General features: G+C 49.7%; 1 protein-coding gene across 4 annotated transcripts in view; it reads right to left on the bottom strand.

Annotated features, from left to right (window-relative positions):
* Positions 1–25399, bottom strand: part of KIAA1671 (KIAA1671 ortholog) — a 202050-nt gene that overhangs the window by 145890 nt on the left and 30761 nt on the right. Inside the window, exon 2 of one of the 4 annotated variants that reach the window (XM_049102034.1) lies at positions 12725–12829. The exons of 1 other annotated variant lie outside the window; for it this stretch is intronic. The gene's annotated coding sequence lies outside the window, so the exon portion shown is untranslated. Of the gene's footprint in view, positions 1–12724; positions 13105–25399 lie in introns of those variants that run through there. 2 more of the 4 variants (XM_049102032.1, XM_049102033.1) reach the window with 2 other exon arrangements.

Below are 25399 nucleotides of genomic sequence, written 5' to 3'. Positions count from 1 at the left end.
GATTAGTATTAGCTGCTTAGAATTGGGAATGGTGATCCCGGAAGACTCCCCAGGCTGAGAGGCGACACGAGAGAATGCAAGTTGTTGGCTAATTTGGGAGCTGTTTCTCCTGGCTCAGAAGTATTTGAACATTCCATCTGCTCCAGGTCCTGAAACACCACCTCAGGGCCTTTGCACAAGCTGTGCCTGCTGGCTGGAATACCCTTCTCATTCACACAGACACCGGCCCAGCCCTCAGAACAGAGCTCAGGCATCTCTGTAATCCTCCCCACCCCCAACCACTACACACACACAACCTGGTACAATCTTCCTCTTACATGTCCATGGAGCACCAGACATCCTTGGCAGGACTCGTCATACCTCCATAGTTGTATTTAATGCTGCCTGAACTTTCACTTTATACTCGTCTCTCCCTTTCAACGGCAAGCCCCCAGAAGGCATCCAGAGTCCCCAGAAGCTAGCACAGCGGCCTGACATATAATAGCACCGAATACATACTTGTTGAGTACATAAATAACAGTTGAATGAATAAATAGATGAATGAAGAGGTATTCTTCTGCTCCCCACTCTTCTTGGATTTTTTTTTTAAGATTTTACTTATTTATTCATGAAAGGCATAGAGGCAGAGACATAGAGGGAGAAGCAGGCTCCCTGCAGGAAGCCCGATGTGGGATTCGATCCCAGGACCCTGGGATCATGCCCTGAGCTGAAGGCAGACGCTCAACCACTGAGCCACCCGGTAGTCCCCCTTCAAGGATTCTGAACAAGGACAGGTACCACCAGTTTCATGATGCTAAGCAATCTAGGACACAGGAAGAGTTACTCCGGTTCTGGCAAGCTGGGTAGTGGCCAACGGTCAATTGCTACTAGATGACAAAACCCTGTGAAGAGCTAAGCTGGAAGCTCAACCTGCTGACCTCCCCAAGAGCACCCCAAGCCCCCAGTTTTGCTGGACCATAGGGAGGAGCTCTACTGCTCAACAGGCCTGCTGTCAGCCACCTGCTGTGACCACATTATCCCTTCACTGTCCTGCCGCCAGCTCATCTGCCCAAGTGTGGCTGGGATGCTTCCCTGCACAGCTTGTCCTGGGGAAGGAAGTCACCCACAGCAACCGCTGGCAAATTAGGATCAACGGTACATATCTCCCTACTCTGGGATCCTTGAACCCACTCAGCTCAGGGGCCATCCCACAAGGCCGTAAAGGGGGAAAGAAGAGTCTTGGTCCATACCCCTCGTAACCAAACAATGTCTCTGTTATCTGTAATCTGCTTCACATCTTGGGCTTCCTCTTGAGTTTCCGTTTCAAATGCCTGGCAAATGCCTGGTATATAAATATGGCTGTACCAACGCATCCACGAATTAATTAATACATCAGTGAACAAAGGGGGGAAAAGAGACACGTTTTTTGGTTTTGTTTTGGTTTTGTTTTGTTTTGTTTTTGAATCACCACAATAAACAGCTAAGGAACATTTTAAAGTCTCTCCCAAACCTAGAAACACAGGACTCTCAGGGTTTCGCTGAACCTGTCATAAAAAACACAAGGAAACTGATTGAAATGTACGCTTTAAAACCTTACTTTAAATGCATCACATATGTCATGCTTAATTTAAGACATGTCGGTCTCTTCCAAAACACTCCAGAAGCTCGCTCCACACAGGGGCCAGCTGCTATGTCTTGTGTGGCCTCGCTCACTCTTTGTAAATGCATTAGCACTATCGGCCAAAGCCAAGAAAACAAGAGCTCCCGAAGAAAGAGGGGGCGAGGAGTGCGAGCCACCTCTCGGGTTGTATCTATATGAGCCATCACAGAGCGCGGCATCAGGGACAGACGGGGAGCCTGTGGCCACAGTGGGCCAGAGGGCAGAGGATGCCAGTCTGACCTGGAGCAGTGAGGGCATCAGCAGGAACATGCCACCGAACCTTCCAGGTCTACAGGTTAGCTTTCCCAGAGTGGCTTTTGCAATGTCTGAAATGCCCATTTCCTGAATCTTTTTTTAAGATTTTATTTATTTATTCATGAGAGACACAAAGAGAGGGGCAGAGACACAGGCAGAGGGAGAAGCAGGCTCCCTGCGGGGTGGTGCCCGAGGTGGGACTCGATTCCAGGACCCCGGGATCAGGACCTGAGCCAAAGGCAGATGCTCAGCCACTGAGCCACCCGGGCATCCCTGCAGTTTTCTGCAAAGAAACCCATTTTCCCAGGAACTGAAGCACCAGGCCCCACAATTGTGGACATTCGGCGGGAGTCAATGCAGAGCATCCATTTGTCCATGCGCCGTCCTACTGACTGTCCTGCAAACCAGGTTCTGTGCTTGGTGCTGGGGGTGTAGCCATGTGGCTCACAGCCTCCTCCTCCTCCCGACCGAACCACATAGGGAGAAGGCAAGAGAAGCACCTCCATTCAGAACCAAACAGTTTGGCAGCTTTTCTCTCAGATTCAGAGGCGCTGATTCGTTCTAACAGCTGCTGCAGATCTTTCGTAATTACACCCTTAAATCCGATCTGGGAGCTCACCAGTCATTCACTCAGCCATCTCTGGGTGCCGTTTCCCGGGAATGCCACCATCTGCTGAGGGGTGTGAGCCAGTCCTCACGCCTTCCAGTGTCTTCCGGAATGTGACCTGGCCTCCCAAATCTGCAAATCCACCCTGCGTGGCGCCCTGCGGGAGGTGCCAAGTGCAGGCCCGCGTCCCTCCCAGGAGGGCAGGGCTGCAGTAAACGTCCACCCACGGGCCCCAGAAGGAAGGGGCCCGATGGCTGATGGCACTGGAGTACACACATCCTCTCCTCTCCGTCCCCATGGCAACGGCCCTAGCTCATTCGTTCGTTCATTTGTCCGTTCGTTCATTCATTCCAATACACAATTATTGAGCACCTACCACGTACCAGGCTCTGGGCCGGGCGCTAGGGACACAGCAGTGAACACAACACATGGAAAACCCTGTGCCCACGGAGCCGGCAGTCAAGAAGATAGGAATAAACAACATAAATAAACAAGATACACAGAAAGTTGGACAAGCGACCCTAAAAAGGAGAGTGGCCCGGGAAAACTTCATGAAGAAGGGACACTGAAAACCCACCTCCTCGCTGACATTCCTGTCTGCTGGAGCCTCCTCCAATCTACTCTCGCAGCACTAGAGTGAGGCTATGACTCGCAAGCACCATCGCGCCACCCCTCCTTGTTCAGAGCAAAGCATGTCAAACTCCATCCCTAAGACCTGGCAGGATCCGGATCCCCTTCATACCCCACCCCCCACCCGGGCCCTGTCTATCTGTCTGTCTCTAGCACGCACTCACGTACTTACTTTAGCACAATGAACCCCCCAGACAGGTCACAAGACACCCTATGCTCTTCCGTGCCTCCACGCCTCTACACTGCCGTTTCCTACCGCTTACTAATTCCTAGGCATCCCTCAGTCCTGAGCTCCAAAATGCCACCTCCTCCAGGAAGCCTGCCCTGCTGCCCTAGGGCGGGTTCAAGTGCCCCCTTTGTGCTGTGCTATCTAAGTCTCTGTTTCTCCCTAGCCTGGTGTTGATCACATACGTGGTGACTGTTTCCTCTGCTAGATGGGGTGATTCTGGGTCCTGGGTCCAGTTCACAACTGTAGCCCCAGGATCTGACGTCAGAAGGGACATAAAGCCAGTGTGTAGAAAAGTATTCGAAGGGAGGGGATCCCTGGGTGGCTCGGCAGTTTAGTGCCTGCCTTTGGCCCAGGGTGCGATCCTGGAGTCCCGGGATCGAGTCCCATGTCGGGCTCCCGGCATAAGTAAATCTTTAAAAAAAAAAAAAAAAGTATTTGAAGGGAAAGCATCCCTGAGAGAAGGAAATAGAGCATCCCATTAGCCATGGCTCTGGGGAAACAGATACACTCATCTGCTCCCAAGGCCAGTGTCCGTTATAAAAGCAAATCGGCAATATTCACTCTCAATCACTATTTTTTGAGACTCCCTCAAGAGTCAGGCACCACACTATGTGACTCTGTGCACCTTCTGCCTTCTCCCATCTAATATTCACAACTCTGTACTTCTCAAATTATTACCACCGCTCTAGAGATGAGGAAAACACAGTTTTGAAAATGAGCCGGCTCACATGGCAAGGAGGGGCTGAGCTAGGGTTGAAATCTTCTGACTATAAACCAAGTGTATTTCTCCAATATATTCACCCCCAGGCATGCATTTATTTCTTTTTTTTTAAGATTTTATTTATTTATGAGAGACACAGAAAGAGAGGCAGAGACATAGGCAGAGGGAGAAGCAAGATCCCTGCAGGGAGCCTGAGCAGGACTCGATCTCAGGACCCCAGGATCATGACCTGAGCCAAAGGCAGACGCTCAACCACTGAGCCACTCAGGCGTCCCACATGCATTTATTTTTGATTCAGTAACCCTGTTTCTTTTTTTGCCCAAAGATTTTATTTATTTACTTACTTACTTACTTATTTGGGGGAGGGGGGTAGTGGTGGAGGGAGAGGGACAAGCAGACTCTATGCTGAGTGTGAAGCCCAATGCAGGGCTGGGTCCCACAACCCTGAGAGGATGACCTGACTTGAGATTTCAGGTTGTATGTACAAACGAGTCACCCAGGCACTCCTGGTAACCCCGCTTCCAAAATCTTATCCTACGGGGAAAAAAATCTAAGGGAAGAGAGAGCCACCTACACAAACATGTCCTTTACAGTGTTTATGTACACAGGCACAGCAATAACCACCCCTGGATTCAGGGTGGTATGCTATTTGAAACGTCACAAAAATTGCAACATGAGCAGGCAAGACCAGACCTCCCAGTGTCCAGCCAGCACAGAACATTACGAGTGGCACAAAAATCCTGTCCCACTGCAGAAGCAGGTCCTGCTATGACCCCAGCTTATGGATGAGGAAGACTAAGCCAGAGCAGAGTGACCTGACCATGGGCAACTGGAGTTATGCTGACGCCACCCTTCTCCCTGTCAGATTTCTTCCAAAGTCCACATGGGCTAACTAGAATAACTGCTTTTTTTTTTTTAAGGAAGACTTCAGGTGTGCTTTTTTTTTTTTTTTTTAAGATTTTATTTATTTATGAGAAGGAGGGGCAGGGTGAGGAGCAGAGGGAGAGGGATAAGCAGACTCTGCATTAAGCACCAAACCTGATGCAGGGCTGGATCCCAGAACCCTGAGATCATGACCTGAGCCAAAACCAAAATGTAGGGCACTTAACCGAGAGACACCCAGATGCCCTGAGAATAAGTGCTTTTCACGATGTTCAGATGTAAAGGATACTTCACAACCATTAGGATGGCTATCATAAAAAACCAAAAAACCAAAACAAAAACAGAACAGAAGCAGTGTTGGCAAGGATGTGGAAAAACTGGAACCTGTGTGCACCACTGTGGGAATATAAAATGGTGCAGAGGCTGTGGAAAACAGGAGGGCAGATCCTCAAAAACTGAACACAGAATTACCACATGGCCCTGCCATCCCACCCCTGAGAGTAGAGACCAGAACAGATACTTGCACACCAGTGTTCAAAGCAACACTATTCACAACAGCCAGAAGGTAGAAACAACCCAAATGTCTACAGATAGATGAATAAACAAAAGGTGGTATCTCCACACCACAGAATATTATTCGACTTTAAAATGGAAAGATATTCTGATGTGTGTTATAACACAGATGAGCCTTGAGGACATTATGAGAAGTGCAATAAGCCAGTCACAAAAGCACAAATAGTCAAATTCATGGGGATGAAAGTAGAACGGTGGGGGCCAGGTGTTGGGGTAGAAGGGAACAGGGAGTCAGTGTTTAACGGGGATGGAGTTTCAGTATGAGTTGATGAGAAAGTTCTAGAGATGAATGGTAATGCTGGTTGCACAACAGTGTGTATGTACTTAATGCCACTGAACTGTACACTTAAAAACAGTTAAGAGAAGTCTGTGCTGTATGTATTTTACCACTTTTTTTTTTTAAGCAAGAAACTAAACACAAACGTAAAGTAAACCTACTGCTCAAGCTCTAACTACCATGTGATGCAGTTCACGTAGACCTGTGTCCTTTAGGCAAATCTCTGTTAAAGGTCCACACTGGGCCATGCCCCCTCACGCTGGGAATGCAGTGGGAAGGAAGGAGACCCCACTCCTGATCACAGTGGGTCACAGACACAGTCTAGTGGAGGAAGGGGGAAAAGAAAGACCATAAAAATTTGTAGGGGGCCCTGACAGGCAGCAGAAAGTGAGGCTGTAGAAGCCCAAGGAAGTAGTCAGGGACGTCTTCCTGGAATAGGTAGCATCTCAATGAACCTGGTAGGAGTCAGCCAAGCAGAGAAAGAGGGCAGTGCCAGCCTACGAGACAGTATATGCACAGGCCCAAAGCTACTGGGAAACAGTCATACAGTGTGAGCCTATTCATTGGCCATCCTTGGGGCAATGTGGGGCTATCTTGGTGGAAAATCTGGGAGGCACAACTTTCTAAAACTCATGCATTTTGTTAACCCAAGTCAGAAATCACATCGGAGAGTACAAAACACTGGTTCAGGAGTCAGAACAGGATGGTTTTCCACACAGTCTGGCTGACCTGGTGCAGATCCCTTGCACTCTTAAAGCACCCAGGTTTGGAGATAAATTATTCCATCATCCTACTTTTTTGTTGTTAATTGTGGTGGAAATTGCATGACATAAAATTCATCATTTCACCCATTTCAAAGCAGACAACACAGTGGCACCTGGCAAATTCACAACATGGTGCCACCATCACCTGTCAAGCCCCAGAATGTTTTTGTCACCCCCAAAGGAATCCCGAAAGCCGTCACTCCCCACCCCCAGCCTCTGGCAACCACTACACTCTCACTTTCTGCCTCCATGGATTTGCCATTTCTGGGTATTTCATAAAAATGGAAATCACACAGCACGCCCCTCGCCCTAGATTTGGTCTCAGTTCCTCCACTGTCTTGCTATGAGAGCTTGGGCAAGTCCCTGCCTCCCTCTGAGCCTCAGTTTCCATGAAACAAGATGTTGAACAAGAGGTCACTAAATTCTCTGGGATTTTTTTTTTAAGATTTTATTTCTTTATTCATGAGAGAGAGAGAGAGAGAGACGCAGAGACACAAGCAAAGGGAGAAGCAGGCTCCATGCAGGGAGCCCGATGTGGGACTCAATCCCAGGACTCCAGGATCACACCCTGGGCCGAAGGCAGGCGCCAAACCGCTGAGCCACCCAGGGAACCCCCTCTCCGAGATTTTAAACATTCTGGCATTCTGACTTGGCTCAACCCCAGACTCTTCGGGGCTGCATTATCCACTTTTCTCTGTGCTTGGTGCATCGTCTGCCATGGAGCCAGCTCTCTGGATCCTGAGATGTGTGTTCTAAACCTCCTGGGCCCCCATGATTCCTTATAAAAAAGCAGCACTCCTTAAAGGGTTGTTGAAGGACTAAATAAAATTCTTTTCTGTTTTTAAGTTTTTTGGGTTTTTTTTTTTAAAGATTTTATCCATCAATCATGAGAGACACAGAGAGGCAGAGACAACAGGCAGAGGGAGAAGCAGGCTCCATGCAGGGAGCCCGATGTGGGACTTGATCCCGAGACCCCGGGATCACGCCCTGAGCCAAACGCTCAACGGCTGACCCACCCAGGTGTCCCCTAAATAAAATTCTTACTCCCCTACGGAGGAAAGTAGTGAGAGTGAAGTTTCCTCCAAAGTGTGAACTATCTCTTTAAGAACGGCCTTAATTAGCATGGGCTTGACCTCCGAGTCAAGTTCAAGTTCCAGTGGATTCCCTTTCAGCACACCCGCCATTCCAGACTCTGGAATCCAGAGGAAGAGTTGAGGAGGCTTTTCCCAAACTTGCCCTGGAGCACCAGATACAGGAAAGCGTGACCCAAACTGCTTCAGCCCAACACCCCCTGGCCAGATGCAAGTGCTGATCTGGAGAAAGAATGGTTCACCTTATCTTTACGCCTTTATTTAAACATCCGCCTTTTCAATCCTCATTAGCCTGTTCCTTCCTACTATTTGTGCTATTTCTGGACTGGCTGAAGCCATTAATCAAGCTGCCTTTTTTTGTTTGTTTTTCTCTAAATCAGGGATGGGCAAACTGCAGTCTGCAGGCCACATCCGGCCCACCACCTGTTTTTGTAAATAAAGCTTTATTGTAACACAGCCACACCCATTTATTTGTATTTATGTACAGCTTCTCCCAAGGTATATGAACACAGAGCTGAGGGGTGGCCACAGAGGCCATATGGCCCAGAAAGCCTAAAATATTTACTCTGTGGTCCTTTACAGAAAGAGCTTGGTAGAACCCTGCCCTAGATCGTGGAGAATTCAGTCCCCTGAGACTGGACTCCCTCAAGGAAGTGACATCCCCTCTTCAAAACAGTCAAAACGTCTACACCATTCTGTCTGAGACTTGCCCAGCCACTAGATCTCTTCAGGTGCTCCACATGATAATTATAGAAAACTTCACAAATACAGGTGAGCAAAAATGTTTTTAATAATCCTAAATCCGACCCCCCAGCAGCATTCCAATGTACACCAACCTGGGCATTTCCAGTGTAGATGGGAACTTTCTGTCAAAACTAAACTGGAATCAGACCTGCCATTTAGGAACTTGCTTTTTTTTTTTTTTTTTTTTTAATTTCAAAACCTATCATAAACATCCTTCACGTCTATAACTGTACAATCTACACAGCCCTTGCCAATGGTTCTGGAGCATTCCATTTTGTGGGTATCTCATCGTCAGATAATCCATCCCCCACTACAGGATGTGTAGGATATTGCCAGTCGTTGACCATTAAAAACCAAACACTGCAATGAACACCCACATGCACTTATTTTCCCAAGATAAATTTTGCCTGGAAGTGGGCTGACTGGTTCAAAAGATGTAGACCTTTTTTTAGAGCTTTTGATATATGCAGTATGGACTTCCACACCTAAGGGAAACACATCCCCTGCTGACTTAATTCAAAGCTTAGGAGGTCAGGGTTCTCAACCTCTCCCCGGAGGCAAGCCCAATAAAGATGTCTAATGAGCAATAAACCAGGGCCCCTGGCTGGCCATGCCCTCACTCGTAGCTTTCCTGGCTCTTGTTTATGGCCAGATTATCACAGACCTGACTATAAGGTTTGCAAGGACAATTAGAACAACTCACATAGAGAGGTGAGTCTGGGCCCAGCCTGGAGGCCTATCCAGCCCGGCAGTAGAAAAGGGAGCAGGAAGGAAGACCCAACCCTGGAACGGATGTTCACAGCAGAGGAAACTCAATCCCGAAGCTCGATTCAACACAACACACAGCATGATGCCGGCTAGATTCACAAAGATGTGCACACAACATGCTCTCTCTTTAGGGAGGCTGAGAAGTGCATATTGCATTTCAGAAAGAAAAAAAAAGATTCCTCCAAGTACAAACAGATTTCTGGAAGAATTAGCTTATTTTGGCCCAAGAGCTGCCTTATGTGCAAAGCTCAAACCCTAGGAAGGTGTGATCATGTCTCTCCTCAGCTCTAAAATAAATGGCTCTCACCATCCATTGCTTTGGGCAAGGTATTCCAGGGCCTGCCAAAAATAACTAACTTCGTCTATACTACAGGCCCTGTCTCCACTCCCAGATTCCCATTGGGGTTCCATGACTTGAGTGTCTTTTCCACTTATTCCTTCTCCGTGGACAGCTTTTTACACACAGCACAAGTTCTGTTTGCCCAACTCCCACCCATCTTTTTAGAGCATTGTCAGGGACACCTCTTCCAAGAAACCCATGCTAATTTCCCAGGCCAAAGTCACTTCCAACCATCCTTGGCAACGTACCTGGTCCTAATGCCCTGTATCAGAATTAAAGCTGAGGTTCTTCTTCTTTTAAGATTTAGAACCCCCACCCTAGCTCACCCAGGGCATACAGCCCTCTATTCTGAGTTCTCCTTCCCCAAACCTAGTTGACGCCCAGCACAGGCACAGGGAGGGCAAAATGGGACAGTGCTAGGTTCCCTAGAGGTGGGAGGCAGTCCAGGTGGGACACAAGTCGGTCGTAGGTTAACACTTAGGATGCTCTGATGGCCAGGTACAGCATGAAGCCACTGCGAATGACACCGTGCACAAGGCGTGTCCTTCTGATTCTCCTGGTGTCGTCCCGCGAAGCCCCAGAGACTGTCTCTGCCTAGTGCTACCGTGACTTAAACACTTAATGTTTCCATTATGTGGTAATACCCCAATTTAATAAAAACAACCCCAAGCTCACACCATATCTAGCTGCAGCATATTTTAAAATATTATTTTAGTTTCGTTGTATTTAATTTTACTGTTATTTTCTATTTAAGACAAGTGACACTAGCTTACTATTTACAAGAGATTTTCACAAAAGTTCTTTAAAAAATTTATTTGACTTTAGGAAAAGCAAAAAGTTGACCAATAGAAGAATAAAATAAAATAATAAAAAGTCCATGCAGGGGTTGTGTGGATATGGTAAAAGGCCATGAGGCTAGAAATCACCAGTAATATCAAAGAATATAGAATCGAAGTCAAAACATAAAGATGCAAGCTCTCAGGGAGCTTTCTTTCTTAAGGCTAACAAGCCAGAGACTGCTTTCTGGGCCTTCACAGCTAGAAGCATGGTCATGTGATCCAGCTCTGACCAAAAAGACATAAGAGGAAACGGCTAGATTCGCAGTGAAGCATTTGCTTTGCTAATAAAAACAGGTGAGGGAACCCTGGGTGGCACAGCGGTTTAGCGCCTGCCTTTGGCCCAGGGCACGATCCTGGAGACCCGGGATTGAATCCCACATCAGGCTCCCGGTGCATGGAGCCTGCTCCTCCCTCTGCCTGTGTCTCTGCCTCTCTCTCTCTCTGTGTGTGACTATCATAAATAAATAAAAAATTTTTTAAAAATTAAAAAAAAAAAAACAGGTGGATGCGGCTTACAGTGCTCCCTCCCTTCTTCCTACCTGGAACAGAGATGTGATGCCTGGAGCCAAGGCAACCATGTTGAGACCAAAGATCACAAGCACTATTTTAAGGACAGTGGCATGAAAAAGACCTTAACGCCGCTGAGCCACTGCATTAACTCTGAACCACTCCCCTCCGGATTTTTGTTGTTGTTGTTGTTATGTAAAGAATAATAATGTACCTATTGAAGCCAAGTCTCTACTGCAGGAATTTGAGAGACAGTGATTCCAGGGAGTCTACCCTTACCTACTCTCAAACTGTATCTGGTTTCACAGCTGGGGAGAGGAGAAAGAAGGACAACTGGCTAAGCAGATGTCATTCGCGAGGCCAGCCTAGCATCTGGCATGCGCCTGTCACCTACACAAGCCTTATTAACAACAGAGGAAGTGCCAAAAACAATGTAAACACCAGAGAGTATCCCCCAAAACCAGGGTACAAGAAAAGCCTGAAAGGACTGTCAGGACCAAAGCTGGGTCCTCAGGGATGTCATCAGTCTCAAGTCTGTCTCTCTGACTGCTACGTGGCACCCACCCCACCCCACGCCCGCCAGCCATTCTGTCTGCGTCACGTGCATGCCGTCCACACCAATAAACCTGCAGTGATACCTGACATGGCCTCTCCCGGTTTTCCCAGGAGGATAACTGTGCCTCCCATACCCTTCAGGCAACCAACCGACTCTGAGTCCTCCTGGGCCAGCTTCCCAGCACCCCTGTAAACCTGTCAGGGCCTGGCACTGCCAGCCTCGGGGCACACCAGACAGGCCCCAGTCCTGGCACAGAACCTGGGCCTCTGTGCACTTGAAGACATATACCTGGCCCAGCTACCAAGAAGACACCCCAATGAGCCGTTCCAAGTTTGTTCAATTGCTTGGTCCTCCAGCCTCTTGAGAGCTGGGGCCTGGGAAGTGTAGTATTAATAATTACCATCGTCAAATCGCTAACACTAATTGAGCACTGATTTGGTGCCAGATGGCACCGTGAATGCATTTCTCCACTTGATCCACCCTCTGAGGTGGGGTACATGATGAGGTCCCACTTGATGGATGAAGACAACAAGGCCTGGGAGGTCGAGCAATTTGCCCAAGGAGTGGAGTCAGGATTTGAACTCAGGCAGCCTCACTCCCCCACCTATCCTGTTAATCCTTGCAGTGTCAACAACTGTTGTGCTATTAGGTGATGCTGTGTGCTGGGCACTGTGCCAAGGACTCTACATACGTAATTTTTGTCAATCCCTTCAAAGACCTCCTGGGGTTTAGACTAGTATTAGCCCCATTTTACAGGTAAGAAAACTGAGGCTTCAAAGGCAAGGTGATCTGCTGAGGTCAACTGCTTAGTAAGCTAGCAGACCTGGGACACCTGTACTCAGGCTGTCTGTCTCCGGAGTATGTGCTCTCTGCCAATCGGCCATTCACCCCCACTGCCTGGCACTGGGCTGGCCTGGCTCAGAGCAGGTTTCTAGCCAACACTGGGGGACAGAATGCATTTGTTTTTGTTTTTGTTTTTTTTTTTTAATTTTTCATGAGAGACATAGAAAGAGAGGCAGAGACACAGGCAGAGGGAGAAGCAGTTTCCCTGTGGGGAGCCTGATGTGGGACTCGATCTCAGGACCCCAGGATCACACCCTGAGCCAAAGGCAGACACTCAACCGCTGAGTCACACAGGTGTCCCCACTTGTTCTTGAAGCACAGTCTAATGGGGGAAGCAGACATGGCCATGGGCTTTGAGGTGACATTGAGGCCCAACGGGACAAAGAGCTTACAGAGACAAAATAATGCTCCCCCACAAGACATCCACGCCCTAACCCCCAAAACCAATTAATCTGTTACCTTACCAGCAGGTGGGACTTTACAGGTGTGACTAAATGAAGGCTCTTGAGATGGAGAAGGTTACCCTGGATTATCTGGATGGATCCAGTGTCATGACAAGGGTCCCTGTAAAAGGGAGGCAAGAAGGTCAGTTCAGAGAGAGAAAATGTGATGAAAAAAACAGATCGGGGCACCTGGGTGGCTCAGTCAGTTAAACGTTTGCTTTCAGCTCAGGTTGTGATCCCAGAGTCCTGAGATCGAGTCCCATATTTGGGATCCCTGTTCAGCACAGAGTCTGGTTCTCCCTCTCCCTCTGCCCCTCCCCTTGCTCATGCTCTGTATCTCTCTCAAATAAACAAAATCTTTAAAAAAAAATAGATCAAAGTGATGCAGGACCACAAGCCAAGGCTGCAGCAGCTTCTGGAAGCTGGAAAGGGCAAGGACAGAGCCTCCAAAAGGAAAGCACCTCTGATGACCCATTTCAGACTTCTGACTTCCAAAATTGTAAAGTAATAAACTTGTTAAGGTGATAAACTTGTTGCAGCCACTGAACCGTGGTCAATTGTTACAGTGGTCGTAGGAAACTCATACAGAGCTTAACTCAGCTGAAGAGAAAGAGAGATGAGGGCTTCCTGGAGGAGGCAGGATGCAGCTGAGTGGCTACCTGAATAACCCCAAAGCCCCAGCCTCCATGAGGTTCTTTGGGTTGCTCATAGTATGACACTTGCCATGTGGCTACTGACATTTAAATTTCAATTAGTTAAGGGGTGCGTGGTGGTAGTAGTAGTAGTAGTAGTAGTAGTAGTAGTAGTAGCTGAGAGTCTGCCTTTGGCTCCAGTGGTGATCCCGGGGTCCTGGGATAGAGTCCTGCATTGGGCTTCCCGCAGGGAGCCTGCTATTCCTTCTGCCTCTGTCTCTGCCTCTCTCTGTGTGTCTCTTATGAATAAATACATAAAATCTTTTAATAAATAAATAAATTCTAATTAGTTAAAACCAAATGCAATTTTGAACCCAGCACTTCAGTTGCACTAGGTCTGTTTTAAGCACTCAACAGGCTTGGGGGACCAGTGGATGGCACTCAAAGTTCTACTGGACAGCTCCACACACTCCCAATATCCAGCTGTGTAAACTGAGGCTTGGAGGGGGTGAGTCCCACAGGCAAGCTGGCACTCAGTCCCCTGGAGCTAACTTCATCCTCAGCCTTTTCAATGACTGGCTGACTGCCCCCGTCCCAGGCCCAGCCTTTTTTAACTGAACCCCAAATCACCCACCCGTTGTAAGAAGTCACAACCCTTAGCATCGCTGAGAACAGTTTATTTTGACTCGTCCCTTGGCCCTTAAACGCAGGGTGTACCGTGAGGAGGGCGGAGAGGCCCGGGTTAATAAAAGGTTCTTCTTCGCACAGGCTCCAGGGAATGAAGTGACTCATGGTGGGGCCCAGATCATTTGTGGTTTGGACGGAGGAGTGCCACGTGTTCCAGTGATCGACCATGAGCCAGCCCTCGACCCCCAAAACCCATCATCTTTATTCACTGGCAACACGGGGCACTAAGGAAGTCTCTACCAGCGGGGCCAGAAGGACCAGATAGAGACGTCAGGGTAACACGGTTCAATTTCTAAGGTAACATCTGCTGCTCACAAGGAATTCTTTAGGAGTCACTGAATGACAAACATAATGAGTTATAATGAGGACAATCAACTCTTTCACACTTTCAGCTCAGGGCAGTCACAAAGGGTTTCAGAGAAACTCTTTTTACTTAGTTACGATTTCTACATTTCACACGATGAGGATCACAACCAACTTGTTTCTATTTTCTGACCATGAGGCTGGGTTCCTGGGAAACGTGCCACAGGCACACACTCACTTCTCCCAGCAACCTCGGCGGCAGGGAGCATTTTACCCCCATTTTACAGATGAGCAAACCGAGGCTCTGGGACACTGATGAGGAAGCCCACTCTCTTGCTTCCTCTGCTGTGCTGCCTTCTGAGAAAAATCAGTGTGGACGCGAGAGAAAACAGGCACATTCAAGAAACCCTGAATCACTGAAAGCACAAAGCGGAAGAGATAAAGTTACTGACCGTTTATAAATGTCAGAGGGCCCATGAGCTTTTCGAGGAGGGTGCAGCATGCACCTTCCCCTTCTACTGCTTCCCCACCCACAGCCCTGGATGCACAGGGCTGCCTATGGAAGATGCCGGCTGGAGGGCTTGGTTTCCAGTCGTGGGGCCTCACTTGGCCAGCAGGTAGCACAGGTCAGAAGTGCCAGTGAGTCAATGCCCCAGAAGGTCAGCCCACCACCAAAGGCGGAAGGAACAGGTATATCAATACCCCAGCTCCCTCCCTTCTCTGGTGGAGAACTCTGAGGTTCTATAGTCTTGATCACACACCCTATGTGAGTCTCCTTGTCTTCCCTGTATTACCTCCACAGGTACCCCCTGCCCGTAAGAATCACACTCATCATCACACCCCTGCCTCAGCAGGGAGCCCAACCAGAAGAACCCAAGGGTGCTCAGCATCCCTGCCTTGCTCGGTGGTTGCCAATGGTAAGGAGCTGCACCCCCACCCCAACCAAGTTGCCAAACACTTCCTGGGTGCTTGGGGAAAAAAAAAATCCAAAGTGATTGTCTTCCTGGATCCTTAAACCATGGCACCTCACTAACACTGAGTCCAGATATGAGAAGACCCTCCTTGGAACGCCCAGGGGGGGCTCAGCGGTTGAGCATCTGCATTTGGCTCACGGAGTGATCCCGGGGTCCTGGGATCGAGTCCCACATCAGGCTCCCTGCATGGAGCCTGCTTCTCCCCCTGCCTGTGTCTCTGCCTCTCTCTGTGTGTCTCTCATGAGCAAATAAATAAAATCTTAAAAAAAAAAAAAAAAAAAAAGAGCCTGCTTGATTTTTAGCACAGGAAAATGGGAAAGAAGTGTGTCCATGCCAGAGAGGAGAATGATTTTCCTAACCCAGAGGTGGGACACACACCAGTCAGAATTCCAACTAGAACCCAGGGTTCTCATTTGCTTCGACGTGGATGGAACTGGAGGGTATTATGCGGAGTGAAATAAGTCAATCAGAGAAGGACAAACATGATATGGTCTCATTCATTTGGGGAATATAAAAAAATAGTGAAAGGGAATAAAGGGGAAAGGAGAAAAAATGAGTGGGAAATATCAGAAAGGAAGACAGAACACGAGAGACTCCTAACTCTGGGAAACGAACTAGGGGTGGTAGAAAGGGAGGGGGGTGGGGGGTGGGGGTGATGGGCACTGAGGGGGGCACTTGATGGGATGAGCACTGAGTGTTATTCTATATGTTGGCAAATTGAACACCAATAAAAAATAAATTAAAAAAAAAAAGAACCCGGGGTTCCTGATTCATAATGTAATTTTTATGTATATATAAAAACATATATAAAACTATATATAACTATGCGTTGCTTATGTATATTATATCTAATCTGGTGATGTATGTTACTATCTGCATTACATGTATTTATATGTACTATAATATTTTATATAATATACAAGTCTATACTTATTTATATGACACAGAAATTGCTTTGGCCCAAGGGTTCTATAAATGAAGGACCTTCCAGCTACAGGAATCCTGAGTGAGCTGCCCACAGGATGACACAGCGGCATGATCTGAAAACTATTATCTACTTGGACCTGGAATACACACATGCACACACACAGAAAAAGGTCTCCAATGACCAATAAGCATATGAAAAGATGCTCAGCCTCACTGGTCCCTGGGGATGCAAAACTATAATCACAATGACAAACTACCCCCAGATCCACCAAAATGGCCAAAATTACAAAGACTGGCATTGGCAAGTGCTTTCAAGGATGAGAAGTGGAACTGATTTTAAACCGGCACAAATACTTTGGTAGAGTCCACTGAAGCCGATCTACACCTAACGCACGGCTGGGTACTTACCCAACAGAAATGAGTGCTTGGTTCACAAAGGACGCGCACACGGATGCTCCTCGCTGCTTCATTCATAATAGCCAAAGCCGAAACCACCTAACGGCCCATCAACAGTAGACTGGATAAAGAACTACTAGCATATTCCTATGATGGAATGAAATACAGCAGTGAAAAAAAACAAACTACTGTGACAGGCAAAACATGGATAGCAATCACAGACATCAGGTGAGCAAAACAACCAGAACCCAAAGCGGTATGTGCGTCAAAGCGCACTTGTATGAAGTTCAGGAAATATCCAAAGCCTCCTCGAGGCAACTGAAAGAAGAACAGCATTAATAACCTTTGAGGAGGGGCGCCTGGGTGGCTCAGTGGTTGAGCGTCTGCCTTCGGCTCAGGGCATGATCCCGGGGTCCTGGGATCGAGTCCCATATCGGGTTCCCTGCATGGAGCCTGCTTCTCCCTCTGCCAGAGTCTCTGCCTCTCTCTCTGTGTCTCTCGTGGATAAATAAATAAAATCTTAAAACAAAAATAGCCTTTGACGATTATTAACTAAAAGCGGTATAAGGAAGCTTTCTGGGGGCTTAGGAATGTTCTAGATCTTGATAGGAGTGGTGGTTACAAGTTACATACATATACAAACATATACATACTTAAGGTTTGCTACTACCCCTGAGAACAAAGCCTAAACTTCCAGAGGCCCCAGGTGCTCACCAAATAAAGCCACACCCCGCAGCACAGCTCCGAATGATCTGCCCCTGTGCACCCAGGGACTTCACCTCCTGCCAAATACTCCCCACCTCCTTTCCTCGCTCCAGACTCACTCATCCTAGAAACCGTTTGCCTTGATATGGAGGGAGTCAGGATCTAGAATGAAATCTACCCTCCGAAGGGAAAGAGACCCACAGGGATTTGCCAATCACCTCCCTTCTTCCTGAGTGATGTCAGTACCCACGTGTGCTAACTCAGCAACAGCTCCCTGAGATGCCTCTTCCTCCAGGAAGCCTTCCCTGACCTCACCGCCCCCCACCCCCACCCCCACCCCAGGTAGGATTGCCAAAACTTTCTGCTTCTTGGTGACACTGGCCCCTGTTTTAAGCCTGTTCTATTTGTCTGCCTTGCTCCCTCCTGTTGTGCTCCCTGGTTTACTGCCAGAGCCTAGCAAGGCGCCTGGCACTAAGAGGTACACAATAAATATCTGCTGAAACACAGGGATGTTTGAATGAGAAAATGAGTGTTTTGAGGGAGGATAAGAATGGGATGGAGTAGTGATTCTGTGCAACTACCTCGGCGCACAGGTACACGTTTTTCCAGGAAAGCTATCCTCCAACAGGCTGGCCCACAACCCTGCCTATAAGCCCCACCCCCCCCAAACCAGGGCATCCATAGCCAACAACAGACTGATATAGGACACAAAAGCCTGTGTACCCTTGCTTCCAGGCAGGATTTGTTCTGTGGCTCCAGAGCTCCCTGGGGGATCAGGCTAAAGCTAAACCTGGCTGAGGTCACACCCCTCCTCTGCCCTCTCCAGCTTCACTCACTCCCCCTTCTGAGAGCTCAGCCCCAGTCAGTTTCTTCCTCAGTGTGCATCTCCAGCTCTGCTTCTTGGGACCCCTCCCTGAGACAGAACCCAAGCCTTTGTCTGGGGCCCAGGAGGAGGCACTGCCTCCTGAATGACGTCTATAATGTATGACAATGCCAGAGATGACCTCTAGACATGCCAGGTGCCCAGCCTAAAGAGAAGCAGCATCCATAAGGTGTGGATGTGCATGGGAGTGTGGGGGAGGCTTTACCCTCCGCTCCCAAAGCCCTTTATCCTTATCTCTAGAAGACACGCAAAAGGACCCCACCTGAACATCTCTGCTTTCCAGTCACCAACAGCAAAGCTTTAAAATGTCCTAGAGTCTAGAGAGTGCCCTCCAACAAGATATCCTGGCCACACTTCAGCTCTTAGAACAGCCACCTTGGGGACACCTGCGTGGCTCAGTGGTTGAACGTCTGCCGTTGGCTCAGGACCTGATCCCCAAGTCCCAGAATTGAGTCCCACATCGGGCTTCATGCATGGAGCCTCCTTCTCCCTCTGCCAGTGTCTCTGCCTCTCTCTGTGTGTCTCTTATGAATACAAAAAAAAAAAAAAAAAGAACAGCCACCTGGGTCCAGGGCAGGGGAGTCGGATCCCCATGAGTCATTGTGAGCCCCTCCCCCAAAGGCAACTTACCAGGCCAGGTTACAGAAAACACTATACAATCTCCTAAATTTGGATAAACACCACCTGCTCTCAGTTCTCCCAGACCCTGCTTTTTGCCCAGCATAATCACCAGTTATTAAGAGCTCAGAGGATGCCGTGTTTGGGGCATGCAGGACTGGCAGCCAGGAGCTCCTGGTCTCCTTGCCCTGTCTGTGGCCTTCTGTATGACCGTTCAGAGCGTGGACTTCTGGAATCAACCAGCTGGGCACCCACTGGGGTCCCAACCTCTCCTAGCTGTGTGACCTTGGGCCAGTCGCTCCACCTCTCTGAGCCTCAGCTGCCTCATCTATAAAACACAACCAAGGCTTTGTACTTCACATGCTTTTGTGAGGATTAATTGAGATCACATGTGCAAAGTGCACGTGCACAACGTCTGTGGTCACCACACGTGTCAATGACTGTCCTTGTCAACAGTGTTATTATTATTAATCATTTAGACTGGGAGGAGGTGGGAGCCTGTAGAATTAGTCCACTGGATTTCTGCACGGGTGCAGGAAAGCTGCGGGAAGCAGGAGGAGAGACAGGCTTTGTGCATCATCACAAAAAATACAAGGAAGCGAAGATGCCTGGAAAGTGTATACAGCAAGCGCTCAATATACAGGCACTCTTCTTATCATAAAGTAGAAGGTGAACCCAAGAAAAGGACCTCTCTGGTTCAAAGATCCTTTTATATTCAAGTGGCAACTTTGTGCCAACAGCCGCGGACCCGCGGCAGAACCAGTGGCCTCTCCCTGTCACAGCCTCTGAGCACAGGCCGCGCTTCACCTAAGCCTCTGTCGCCCTCGGCTGCCCCGTGCCTGTCAGCCACCAAGGGAAGAGCCTGCCGCGTCACAGCAGATGCTCATGGTGCCTCTTGGAGCCTCACCTAAATCTGCTCGGCACAGGTGGCCAGCTTTCTGCTGGCGCTGTGACAATTCAAGGGTGTGTTTATAGTCTCCCCAATGTTCCCAGTGGCCCACAGGGGTAACCAGCTCATTAGCATATCCTAATGGTGTATCACCACCCAAATAAACCACTTCCCCTCACACCATTCACTCAGGCCCTGCTTCTGGGGGAGCTCAGCTTAAGACACCTCTCCTTGGGATCCCTGGGTGGCGCAGTGGTTTGGCGCCTGCCTTTGGCCCAGGGCGCGATCCTGGGGACCCGGGATCGAATCCCACATCGGGCTCCCGGTGCATGGAGCCTGCTTCTCCCTCTGCCTGTGTCTCTGCCTCTCTCTCTCTCTCTCTCTGTCTCTCTATCATAAATAAAAATTAAAAAAAAAAAAAGACACCTCTCCTTCCTAGAATCTGACTCATGAGATGGGGCCTGTTCAGGACAACCGTTCTCCCGTAGGGTGTCTGACACGCTGGTGAGACATACCCCATTGTGAAATGGGTCCACCTGACTACCAAGAATGACTACCAAGACCATCTGAGTTTCTACCGTTTGCACTGGCTGTTTCAAAGCTGCTCTTTTAGAGATTTCTTCAAAAAGTGACCCAGGGCTTGGTGATGGGGCCACAGTGAAGAACTTAAAAGTTGGGGGTCACCGTTAACACTAGGTGATCAAGGAAGGCTTCCTGGAGGAGGTAACATTTCAGCTGCATGACCTAAAGGATCACAGGGAGCCAGCCAGGGGAAGACCAAGAGGTCCAGAATCCGAAAAGAGCTCAAGAACAGAAATTTCTGCTAGCAGGGCTAGAGCAGAGTGGAGGGAAGTGGTGTGGCCAGATCTTCTAAGGCTTTGAGGTGCTGTGAGATTGCATCTGGGACTCTCACAGAATCACCTTCCTCTCTCTGCCTCCCCTGCACTCTGATCCGCCTTCCCTTCCCAACCGGGGAGGGGGAGGGTGGAGTTACCTCCCACCTGCCAAGAGCCTCCTGGGGGAGGGCGGCTCACATGTCACATCCTCCATCCTGTGGTCCAGGTGAGACCTGCTGGCTTCAAGGCAGGGAGAAGGAGAGGCGGGGAGAGCTGCTTCTAGATCAACACCTGGCAAGTGGGCATCCGAGCCGAGCCGGAGGAGAGCTGCCAGGAGCAGTTCACAGCACGCACGCTCAAGTTCAAACCCCGCCTTTTTGAACCTGGGCAAGTGTCTTGTCTTCCTCAGCCTCGGCTTCCTCACCTGTCACATGGGCTAATAATCCTACCTACTTCCAAAAGCAGCGGAGAGATTTGCTAAGAACACACGTAAGGGTGCCTGGGGGGCTCAGCAGTTGAGCATCTGCCTTCAGCTCAGGATGAGGCTCCAGAGTCCCGGGATCGAGTCCTGCATCAGGCGCCCCGCAGGGAGCCTGCTTCTCCCTCTGCCTGTGTCTCTGCCTCTCTCTGTGTGTCTCTCATGAATAAATAAATAAAATCTTTAAAAAAAGAACATACATGTAAAAGCACTCAGCATCGTGTATGTTTTTACTGATCCCCACCCCCACCCCACACCAGGCACAGTACTTGGGGGCCAAGAGACAGCTGCGAACAAGACAGGGTGGCTTGGGCGCTGCAGGGGAGACACGTGGCGCTGACACAGGTCAGTAATCCCAAAGACAAGATGAGATCCTCCATGCGCAGTTGGGGGGGGCCCCTCACTCGGAGACCCTGTCCCCTAGAAGCCCAGAGCCTCCAGCTGGGACACGAACCCTGCGGGCTACGACCCCTGTCTCCCGGCAGACACCCGAGCATGGGCACCCTTAGCGAGTCCAGCTCTTTAGGGGCCCCCGCAGCTGCGTCAGGGTCCTGGGCCTGGCCGCCACCCCAACCCCCCTGGCAACATCCCTAAACCCCAAAGACGGCCTCTGGGGAGCTTAGCGGCGGGCGCGGTCAGGGACGCCGAAGAGTGAGGGTGGTGTCTGCGGCGCCAGCACGAATCCCGTCCTGCCTGGGCTGCCGGGGGCCCAGCAGACCCAGGTCTAGACCCGCTGTGGACACGTGGGGTGGGCGGAGGTGGGAGTGGGCAAGGGGAGCAGGGCGGAGCCGGGAGGAGCCTCCCCACCACCCCACGATTGCCTCCAGCTGGCAGACAGCTCTGGACAGAGGTTAGGCCGGACCCCTCGCCGTCACCCAGCCGTCACCCAGCCGTCACCCAGCCGTCACCCAGCGACTACAGGTTACTGTTGAGAAAGCAGGAAACGGAGGCTTACGGAGATTAAGTGCCTGTCCGAGGTCACACATCTTGCCAAATTCCAGAGGCCAAAAGGCTGAATCACTGGCAGGAATAAAGAGAGGGGACAATCCTGAAAACGCAGAGGGACGGGGCCTCAAAGCCAGCCCGAGAGAAGGCGCTGCCTGGGCCAGCCCCACAGCAAGGCGGTATGACGGCGTGGCCAACGGGAGGCCTGTGACTTTGGCTGTGTGTCCTCAGCCTCAGTTTCCCCACCTGGCACAAAAGGGCCCAGCACACTGCCTGGTAGAGCCACTGAGCCCCGGGCCCTTCCCACAGGGGAGGAGGGGACACCTGGCATCCAGGCTGCCACAGCAGTCAGAGGCCAGCACGCCTGAAGCTGCCCCCAGGAAGGCCAAGTCACCATGGGGTCACGATGACCCCACCCCTCAAGGAAGGGCCAGGCCGGGGAACCAGCCAGGGCCCCCTGCTGACACCCAGGAGCGGCCCGTTCACCCTGGGGCCGGGCTGGAGGCAGCAGTTCTGCAGGCCAAGCCCGATGTGCACCGCCCACCCCGCCCCCAGGGCTGCTGCTGGTGTGCTCACACGTCTGGCACACATGAATGGGTGGGCATGCGCCATGCTTGGGTCCAAGGAACAAGTTTCCAGGTGGTTGGGTGGATATAGGATGCGTGTATATATTTGGATTGTGAACCAGGTTGTGTGTGGGATGCCTGGGGACAAGGCTGTTTCAACGGTGTGCAGTAGAAGGGTTCACTGGTCAGTTCTGCCTGTGAAGGCGGGGAGTGGGGTGCAAGGTGGCAGTGGATCTGGGTGTCCTGACGGTTGTGAGGGACGGGAAGGGAGTAGGTGGTGGTGTTATGGAGGGACAGCAGGTGAGGGCACGTTCGTGGGGGTGTGCCTGCTAGGTATGCAGTCACAGGTCTGAGAGTTTGTGTGCTGGAGAGGGGTGTGTGTGTGTGTGTGGTCGTGTGATGGGGCGGGCTGTACTTTAAGAACATGGACTCTGAACCATCCTGCCTGGGTTTATATCTTGTGTGATTCTGTGCAAATAATACCTGAGCCTAGCTGCCTTGTCTATAATATCAGGACAATAACAACACCTCTGAGGATTAAATGAGTATATTCCTGAAAAGCACTAGCACAGTGCCTGGCACATACTAAATGTTCAGTCAAGAGCACCTCCTAATATGACTGTGGTGACAATGACATCCAGCCATGCTCATGTGGGTCCTTATGTGTGTGGTATGTCAAGGGAGGACTGGATGGGATGTCATGTATCAGTGGGGGTTACCTCCATCTTTACCTCATGTTCTGGGGGACAAAATAAAAATGTATGCCCTACCCCGATCATAAAATTTATTCATCCCCAAGTCGACCAAAGCACAAAAAGAAGCCAAGGCCCCATTTTTACAGCTCAAGGATGAACATATGGAAAGTGTGACACTAACAGTCTCCCCACCACCACCACTAGCTCCTCCAGAGGCAGCAAGGAATGGCACCCCTGTCCTCAGGTGGCTCACAGTCAGGGGTAGGGGATATGGGTAGAACTCAAAGAGAAAAAAAATAAAAAAAACAAGACAGGTGTCAATGCAAACTGATGAGAGGGAAAGAAGCCCATCGAGAAGGTCCAATAGAGAGCATCACAGCAGGAACAGCCTATGCAAAGGTCCTGAGGCAGGAGGCCCTTGGAGGAACTAAAAGTTCACAGTGGCCCAGGGCCAGAGGGTATGAGGTACATGAGGCGCTAGAGATGGACCAAGAAATGTGAAATGATCTAAATGTCCAACTGCTGGAAACTGGGTAAGCCGACTACAGTATTCAACTCTGACAATTTTAATCATTTGTCCCAAATGAAGTTTATGGACACTGATGATGGAAGAAACCAGTTCATGGTTCATGGCATGATGTTAAGTAAAAAACAGAAAGCTACAAAGCTGTATAGATCTGGGTTTTGCAAAAAAAAAAAAAAAGAAGAAAGAAAGAAATAATAATCATAAAAATAATAGTAATTATAATCAGCACGATCCATTTATATAAGAAACAAATGCGCCCTCAAAAATACAAAAATCCCCCTGCCAAAATTTCACAATGCTTGTCCAATGGGGATGGGTTCCTGGATGATATTTCTTCTTCCTGCTGTTTGGCATTTACGATGTTCTATCTGAAATTTTTTTTTAATGTTTAACAAACAGTGAGAAAAGCTTCCTGCCATCTCCTGCCCAGATCCCAAAACCCCGACGAGGTTTCTGGAGCTGTGTTTTTATGAGGACAGCCCTTTTTTTGTTCAAATCTCAAATAAACAAAAGCCCGTTTGGCAGAGGTCCCTGGCGGGTGGACATTCACCCCGTGCGCCCTCCCGGCACCAACACTGCAGCTAAGACAACAGCGCGTGTTTTCATGGGGGGCTGTGGGGAGGAGGGCTCTGGAACTCTTTCTAAGCCTCAGGAACTCGTCCCAAATAGTTTCTTCTCCACCCAGGGACCCTCCCTTTCCTGAGGCTCAGGGTCAGCCCTCCTCCCACACTCTTGCCTTGGGCCAATGTGTCCCCCAAGAGCCCTGACCAGCCCTGAATTCCTGGGGCCTGGAAGCTGGAAGTCCAGAATCTTCCATCTTAAAGACCACATGGCCCAAGGTCCCTTGTTACATCAGCAAGGAGACTGAGCTCTGAGCAGTGATGTGAATTGCCCGGGGACATCCAAGAATCCGGACCTCCTTGCCAGGACCATTCATCTAACAAATATGCATTAAGTAAGCACCTACTATGTGTTGGACATTGCTCTGACCATCGAGGATAGAGCCACAGGGTTATGTAATAAGATTCAGGGGCTGGGGAGCAACTCTAGTCTGGGGTGGCAAGATGGGGAAGAGGAGGACTCTCTGAGGAGGTGACAATTGGAGCTGAGACCTCAATGAGTCTGCCATGCAAACAGCCAGGGAAACAGTGTTCCAGAAAGAAGGACCGGGAGGCAGGTCCAGGTAAGAAAGGTTGTTTTTGTTTAGATTTTATTTATTTATTTGACAGAGAGAGAGAAAGCATGAGCAGGGGGAGCGGCAGGCAGAGGCAGAGGGAGAAGCAGGCTCCCCGCTGAGCAGAGAGCTTTACATGGGGCTCGATCCCAGGACCCTGGGATCATGACCTGAGTGGACGGCAGATGCTTAACCGACGGAGCCACCCAGGCGCCCCTGAGGAAGGTCTTTTTGAAAAGCAGTGGGTGCTGTGTAAGGCCGAGTCTCTCCAGAAAGGAGCATGGGTTCAATCCTATATGGGACAGGAAGTCCCTGGAGGGCTCCACTGACTCTTCTGGAAGGTCACTCGGGGTACCCAGTGGAGAATGAACTTTGGAGGGCAAGACTGGGGGCCTGGAACCACAGAGGAGCTGCCTGCCGCCTCCAAGGCAGGAAATGGGGGTGGCCCAGACCCATC

This window comes from Canis lupus, chromosome 26, assembly GCF_003254725.2.
Source record: "Canis lupus dingo isolate Sandy chromosome 26, ASM325472v2, whole genome shotgun sequence".
Taxonomy (NCBI): Eukaryota; Metazoa; Chordata; class Mammalia; order Carnivora; family Canidae; genus Canis; species Canis lupus.
The sequence above is the reverse complement of the archived record's forward strand: the minus strand, read 5'-3'. Positions and strand labels throughout refer to the sequence as shown.